The sequence below is a fragment of the Sus scrofa genome, chromosome 11, assembly GCF_054392235.1.
Source record: "Sus scrofa isolate SSC_HxYL_T2T_F1_AM1 chromosome 11, Sscrofa_HxYL_maternal_Yorkshire_Landrace_v2.0, whole genome shotgun sequence".
NCBI classification, from domain to species: Eukaryota; Metazoa; Chordata; class Mammalia; order Artiodactyla; family Suidae; genus Sus; species Sus scrofa.
This window is the reverse complement of record NC_139393.1, coordinates 57,074,347-57,082,660: the sequence shown is the minus strand read 5'-3', so window position 1 is coordinate 57,082,660 and position 8,314 is coordinate 57,074,347.

The window sequence follows — 8,314 nt, the reverse complement described above, 5'->3', positions numbered from 1 at the left end:
CGCGCGCGCGCGCACACACACACACACCGAGCATTCACAGACAAACAGACTCCCACCTCCAACACCACAAAGTGTTTTGGAGGTTCCCAGATCAGGGGTCTCATCGGAGCTATAGCCACTGGCCTACACCACAGCCACAGCCACACCAGACCTGAGTTGCGTCTGTGACCTACATCACAGCTCACGGCAACACCGAATCCTTAACCTACCAAGTGAGGCCAGGGATGGAACCCGCAACCTCATGGTTCCTAGTCGGGTTCATTTCTGCCTTGCCACTACGGGAACTCCCACAAAGTTTTTAAAACCCAGCCCTGCATGAGAAAATAAAACCGAGATTGTGGCTAATTGGTAACATACCCAACTAGTATCCATGAGGATGAGGGTTCGATCCCAGGCCTCGCTCACTGGGTTAAAGGATCCAATGTTGCTGTGAGCTGTGGTGTAGGTTGCAGACAAGGCTCAGATCCCACATTGCTGTGGCTGTGGTGTAGGCTGGAGGCCGAAGATCCGATTTGACCCCTATCCTGGGAACTTCCATATGCCACAAGTAGAGCCCTAACAAGAAAACAAAACAAAACACACTTTCCTTTCCCTCAGCAGCAGCCCTCCTAATCCGTTATGGAGGCTGGGAAGTCAGAGCAAAGCCAGTATCTAGAGAACCCTCTTTCTGGTTCATAGACGGCTGTCTTCTCCCTGTGTCCTTGGCAAGGGAGCTCTCTGGGTGCTCACACTTTACAGAAAGGCACTAACCCCAACTCGTGAGCGCTCCATTCTCATGTCTTAATCACCTCCCAGTACCATCCCACTGATGATTAAGTTTCAACATGTCAGTGTTGAGGGGACACAAACCACCTATGGCACCTTCTTCTGATGCTTTATTTTTCCCCATGATGAAACCGAGCAGGGCCCTGTGGGGCTCCTGGGCACACAAGCCTTTCTGTGTCCCCCATTTCTTGTTTTTGGGAGTAAACTTCAGCCTCCATGACCTTCCCCGAGTTCCAGAGGACAGATTCAAACAGTTGCTAATCAGGGAAGGGAGGGGCTGCAGACACCAGGGAGAAGCAGTCATGAAAAAATAGTGCGAGAGTTCCCAACGTGGCTCAGCGGTTAATGAACCTGACTAGTATCCATGAGGATATGGGTTCAATCCCTGGCCTTGATCAGTGGGATAAAGATCCTGTGTTGCTGTGGCTGTGGTGTAGGCCGGCAGCTGTAGCTCCGATTAGACCCCTAGCCTGGGAACCTCCATATGCCACAGGTGCAGCCCTAAAAAGACAAAACACACACACAAGGTGCAGCTTTGGGACAGGGTCCTGATCCCTCCTCAAGGAAAATAGATAACAATATCTTTGAGTTATTCTGCAGAACCAAAACCCCCAACAAATGGAAGATGTGCACGAAGCATTCTTTATTCTGGAAAGAAGACCACCAGACCACGAAACACCAGCTTTGAAAAAAATGCAAGCTGGCCTCTACCCTGATCCTTATCTGCAGTCCTATTTTTCACTCCCCAAACTCTAAAACGATGAATCCACCTCCCAATCTTTCCTAAGCGGGGAGGAGGTGCACAGTCTTTAAGGCATTAGCCTGCTGTGACCCTCCTTTGCCTGGCAAAGCAATAAAGCTATTTTTTCCTCCTTCACCCAAAATGCTGTCTTCAAGTTTCTATTCGGCATCGGTGAGCAGAGGCTGAGTTCCAGCAACAATAACAATGCTTATCAGATCTGCCACCCTATAAATGTACTTGTTTTGAGGTCATTTTCAGCTAGAACCACAGCTCTATAAAAGCAGGGAATCTTTGGTTTACTGCTCTCACCCGCCCACAGACAGCAGTGCCTGGAACATGATGGACACACACCACACACGTATTGGCCGAGTTAATCTGTTCTTTCACCTAGTGTTTATGATGAACTTGTTGGGTTCCAGCCAGTTATTGCTGTTTGTTTGTTTTTGTCTTTTGTCTTTTTAGGGCCTCACCCACAGCATATGGAGATTCCCAGGCGAGGGGTCCAATCAGAGCTGTAGCTGCCAGCCTACACCACAGCCACAGCAACATGGGATCTGTGCCATGTCTGCGACCTACACCACAGCTCAGGGCAACGCTGGATCCTTAATGCACTGAGCGAGGCCAGGGATCAAACCTGCATTCTCATGTACACTAGTCGGGTTTGTTAACCACTGAGCCACAACAAGAACTCCAGGCCAGTTATTGTTGAATATTCTTGCCCATGATAACATAGCTGGTTGGACACAGAGCCAGAAGGAGTGCTCAGGTCCCTCAATCCCCAGTCCTATGCTCTTTCCAGTAGGTCATACTGTCTTCTACTTGGAAACTAGTGTTTCCAATAATTGCTTAGAAGAATTGATAGCTTTTCTGCAACCTGTGTATTTAAAAGGTCATGAGGTGGTGCCCGCATGGTATGTTATATTCTTATAGATGCTTTAAATTAAAAATCAAGAAGGTAACAACTATGCAGTGAAAAAAAAAAAAATCCACACTTTTAAAGTGCATCAAAGAAGGGCAAAGTGAACTTTCCTATTTCTTTGCATTTTAGACATTCGATTATGGATAATTAACGTGGTCCATTTGAATTAGATAAGATAGCAACAACTCAGGAACAGGAAACAGTTTTTTTGCATGTAGCAAACTTTTTCAGTTGAACAAGTCAACATGAGTATATCTACGTCCTGATCATTTCATAATACCAACTTTAAAACTGCCTACAGAAAAAAAATGTATCCTCTTATTGAGAAGGATTCTAAGCCACTGGATAACTTCAGATCTAATAAATGAGTTATATCAGTAATGAACAACATAATTTGGAAACAACAATAAGCTCTACTTAAATTGGTCTTTTCTGTTATTTGAAAAACTGAGAAAAGCTTATTACTCCCAATTTAGAAAGATAGAAACAGTAACACACATTTTCTATACATTTTATTAGATGAAATGTACATTTTATTAAATCCACAAAATGCTATTTGAATTCCCTACTCCTCTAGGTACCTGCCAAAATCCAAGCCTCAGGAGATGAGAGTAGGAATATAAGAAACAGTAACAGTACTTAGATCCCTTCCCTAGAGTTTAACTAAGTCTCCCTTGCTCTTAAAAAGAAAATAGAAATTTTAGAGGTCTAGGGTAAAAATGCCATTCTACCATTCTTTTGGAATTTAAACCAGTGTTCCATGGATAATCAAATTGAACTAATGGCAAAAAAGGTTCAATTCTAACTTTCGTGACTACGAAAATTCCTTAAAATAATTTCTGAGCCAATTTCCTAGCAGATGTAAAGTCCTTTGTTTAATCACTCTTTCTGTTGGTTCACCTTTTTTCCTAATCTCAACATCTCTCCATTTAATTGGTCCCCATTTCCCCATAAGGGAGCACAGATCACCTCTTATTCTTATTTTAACTATGTTATTATCTGGGTTCTCCAAAGGATGACCTTGGGTAGTTGAGTGTCAACAGATAGAGCTGATTTCATCACAGAAATGAAGGAGAATTATCAGGGTTCCAAAACCTAACCTTAGTCATTTACAAAGACTGGTCTTCTCCCAATAAATCCCAATAGAGTATTCTAAAGAGACAATGTTTTCTACATAAAAGAAATTTCATCTCTTAAACAGATTCCCTAGTACCTGGTTCAGGGATGGGTGTGTGCTAGCTGTCAGAAAGAGTTTGATGAATCTATGAAAGACGTTCACTCATTATGAGAATGATGTGTTAAGAGTTGACTCCTCCCAAGAGGTTTTATTACAAAAACTACAGGCATATCTCTCCTAATGCTTTGAGTTAAGATGGGCAGGGAAATCTCTCACCCTTTTACAGCACAATTTCTCCTTTACAAAATACTCTGGATTCCGACTCGCATTATATGCTTTGAATTCCTTTTTTTTTTTTTTTTTTTTTGTCTTTTTAGGGCCACACCCATGGCATATGGAGGTTTCCAGGCTAGGGGTCGATGAGGAGCTGTAGCCACTATCTTACTCCAGGATCCGAGCCGCCACATCTGCAACCTACACCTCAGTTCATGCCAATGTTGGATCCTTAGTCCACTGGCTGCATCTATGACCTACACCACAGCTCATGCCAATGTTGGATTCTTAGCCCACTGGCCACATTTGCGACCTACACCACAGCTCATGGCAACGCCGGATCCTTAGTCCACTGAGCAAAGCCCAGGATGGAACTCGAGTCCTCATGGATCCTAGTTGGGTTCATTAACTGCTGAGCCACAACAGGAACTCCTGCTTTGAATTCTATGTAAAATATTATTAACACTTTGCTTTGAGATTAGACATTTTATGTAAAAGATTATGAATAACCCGCTTGCGCTTCTTTAATGCCGGCTGTTTCTTCGCAGTGGTAAAATCTATACAATGCAGCAGAAGAAAATTTTCCTAGAATTGAAAAGCTATGACCCATATATTCCTCGTTGCTGAGGGGGAATTCACAGATGATGTGGTTGGCAATTTCCTTACTGCAGATTCCTAGCAATCTGTGATGGTGCTACCCACAAGAGAGAGAGGTCACCACCCCAAGAGCAAAACTTGAGGCGCTTAACTTCTCAGCCCATTCCAGATGAAGCAAATCCTCTTATTTCTGGTTAATACATTGGGTTCCTAGATAAAGGAGTTCTTCAACTAAAAATAAGGATGTTTAACCATTCCTATTCTATGGATAAGGTAACTATGTCACAGAGCCTCCTCAAGGTCTAGTAATTAGTGATCCAGTATGAATAATAACCTGTCTTCTGACTCCTAATCCACACTTCATTTATCCCAGCTTCCTCCCCATAAACAAATCTATTCTGAAACACAGATAATCTGAGCTAGGTCTGCCATCTCTCACCCCGAAGTATTTTAGCTATGTGCTTCTAATTAATCAAGGACAATGGGGCAAAAGCAATTAATCCTGAGGTATTTATCACCACAATATCATTTACCAAAGATGAAACTTGACATGAGCGCTCACTAGTCCTCTGTCATATGATTTTTTTATGACCTTCTGGTTAGACCCAGGGAATCAATATGGAAATGTCCCTTATACGTTCTGGGACCATAAAAGGAGGGAACACAGGTACAATCCCATTTCCTGGATCCCCGAGTCCTAATAAAAGGGAATCAAATGGCTCCTCTTGAGGTTGAGGAATAAGATCCAAGACAGAGGTAATACTCTAATCTCATAGAATAGAAGAAACTTCTGGAGTAAAGATATATTGCAAACACACTATCACACCAATTGCAAGGCTGTTAGCCTAACTGGTGCCATCCTGAGCCCATTCAATTCCTCCTGCCCTTTTTATGACCCTACCTAGCTCTGTACTGTGTGGTAAATCTCTCCTCTGTCATCAAGGGCTTTGTGCTAATAGATATTGTTTAATAATCATTAGGTCCAAGTGGCTCTATGCTCTGTTGGTCTCCAAACAATGATGAAGACCTTCACTGATGTATTCCTGGGACCCACGAGACTAGTTACCCATTCATAACTTTTGGCTTAGGAATGCACTTCCTGTTTCCAAGCACATACCATCCCCTATACCCTAGGTTAACTGTCAGATTGTCCCAACGGCCCTTCAGTGGTGCAAAATACAGCCACCAATGCTTCCAGATAGTCATCTGCCCAATCCCACCCCATGAGTAAATTACCCTCTGATAAACCAATCCATTGCTCACATAGAGCTGTCTGCCTTATTTTTAGGTCTCAAGATACCTTCTCAGTTCAGTGGGCACTTTTCATCCCCTTCATCTTCCAACACTCATAAGTAATTCTTCAAACACATCCCTTAGAATGTCTATAATCAAAAAGACAAATAATAGCAAGTGTTAGTAAAGATGTGGAGAAATTAGAACTCTTGTACATTGGAGGTCAAATGTAGAATGGTGCAGTCACAATGGAAAATACTTGGCAGTTTTTTGAAAGGCAGTACATTAATGTATCATGTAACAAAGTAATTCTACTCCTAAGTATCTACACAAGAGAAATGAACACGCATATCCACATAAAGACTTGTATGCAACATTCTCAGTAGCTGTATTCATTATATCCCTGCACTGGAAACAACCCAAATGCTGGTCAGTTGGTGAATGAATAAACAGAATGTGATATGTCCATACGATGGAATTCTATTCACCAACAAAAGACAACAAAAAGTCCTGATAGGTGCCACACCATGGATATACCTCAAAAACATTAAGTCAAAATCTAGATCTAAAGACCCCTGATTGTACAATTCCACTTACATGAAATGTCCAGAAAAGCAAGTCTATAGAGACAAAAAGCAGACTAGTGGTTGACTAGGGCTGGGATTGGGGAAGGAGGTTGATGGCAAATGGACCCAGAAATCTTTCTAGGGGTAATGGGAATGTTCTAAAAATGGACTGTGGCAATGGTTACAAAATTCTGTAAATTTAGTAAAAAAAAAAAGATTTTTCCTAAAAGAATTTAAATTGTATACTTAAATCAGATAAAATTTTATGCTGTTTAATTATACCCCAATGAAGTATTTTTTAAGGAAAAAAGGAGACATTCAATAAAATCTGTAGAGGAATATAGACTACAGAAAATCTCAGAATTTTCAAACCAGAATCTAAAGTAATTATGAATATCTTATTTCCTGTGGAACCGTTGTGTACAAATGGGAATTTGATCCTCAGAAATCATCCTCCTGTTGTGGAACTTTAGTAACAGCTCATCTTCTCACATGCCTGCTGTACACTGCAAGCCCTGTCAAGCCCAAGCACAATGCTGGGCACAGAGAGAGAATAGCTTGGGTTTGGTTTTTGTTTTGTTTGTTTGTTTGTTTTTTTAATGTTATCATGACCTAGTTTTGAGGTCCTGAGTAGTTAGAGGTCAATCAGTTCTCTTTCTTGAACAGCTGATTAAATCCATAGCCCAACGATTTCCCTTTCAGGCTCTCACACTCTAGGCTACTATAAGTTGCCCTAATCACCCCAAGGCCAGGTATCCATGAACCAGGAACAGCCCCTCTATCCTGGACCTGAAACTATTCAAATTAGCCAATCCACAGGGAGCCCAGAAACCTAGATAACCCCACTCCCCTGCCCTAATAAGCTCCCCCTCCAGCTCCAGCAAGCTCTTACCGTGGCCCTGGCTGCAACCCCTTGGGGAGCCGTACACAGCAGCTTCCTCTCCTTTGGAGCTGTAGATAACAAAGAGTTCTGCCTTTCATCTATTCAACTGTCAATACTTTGTGTTCTTGCATCAAAAGAATCTTGAAATCTTTTAAAACAACAGAGCAGATACTTGATGATTTAAGAGATCCATGTGAAACCGTGTATCCATGAGATTTTCGTGTGTTTTCCAAAATTTTCTCATTTGCTAAGCCCTTCTTGAAGTCAGTCTAACTGATCTAGAAGTATCTTCCCTTTACTTTATCTGTAAATCTCCAAAGTTAATGTATATAACAATCCTCTCGATCAAGAAATTTTTGATTATTTATTTGCAAACAGGACAAGAAATCATAGAAGTGATTTTGACAAAGAGCCCAACAAATACACTTTAAAAAAAAAAAGCATAGTTACTACTTTCCCAGGATTTTCATTCTATCCTAGGAGATCTCTGAGCGAATGAGAGAGTTCAGCTTATCTCCTCTCTCTTATAACCGGGAAAAGAGCATTTTCATGCTTATAAAACTTAACTGAGTTATAGACTTAACAACTGACAAACATCATTGACTTTGGGACTAAATGGTGCATCTGCTATTTAGAAGAACTTTGGCTAATTTAAAGTATTCCTCATCTTGCTGCCTTATTCTTTCCAAGGAGCTCAGTGTTATGGTTACAGGGGACTGGTTGAGCAAGTGGTTCCAGATTTTCTTTGGTAAACTCTTCCATGCAAAAAATCAACCGTGTGACGTATTTTAATGAAGAGGAATGCGTTGTTTATTCTCTTTTCAAGTTTGCCTGGGAGATAACATCAGTCGCCTCTTCCAGAAGGCTGACTCCCCAGAGTGTTCACTGTTGTGGGAGATTAAACAGACACAGCATATAGGCAGTCAGATGTCCAACAGAACGTGGCCTCTTTCTCCACCCACTGTTTGTTCCAGTTTCCATTAGTTGACTTGGAGCTGGTTTTGTTGTTTTGGGGTTTTTTTGTTTGTTTTTTGTTTGTTTTGTTTTTATTTAGGACTGCACCCTCGGCATATGGAAGTTCCCAGGCTAGGGGTTGAATTGGAGCTACAGCTGCCAGCCTACGCCAGAGCCACAACAATGTGGGATCCGAGCTGCATCTTCAACCTACACCACAGCACACGGCAATGCCGGATCCTTAACCTATTGAGCAAGGACAGGG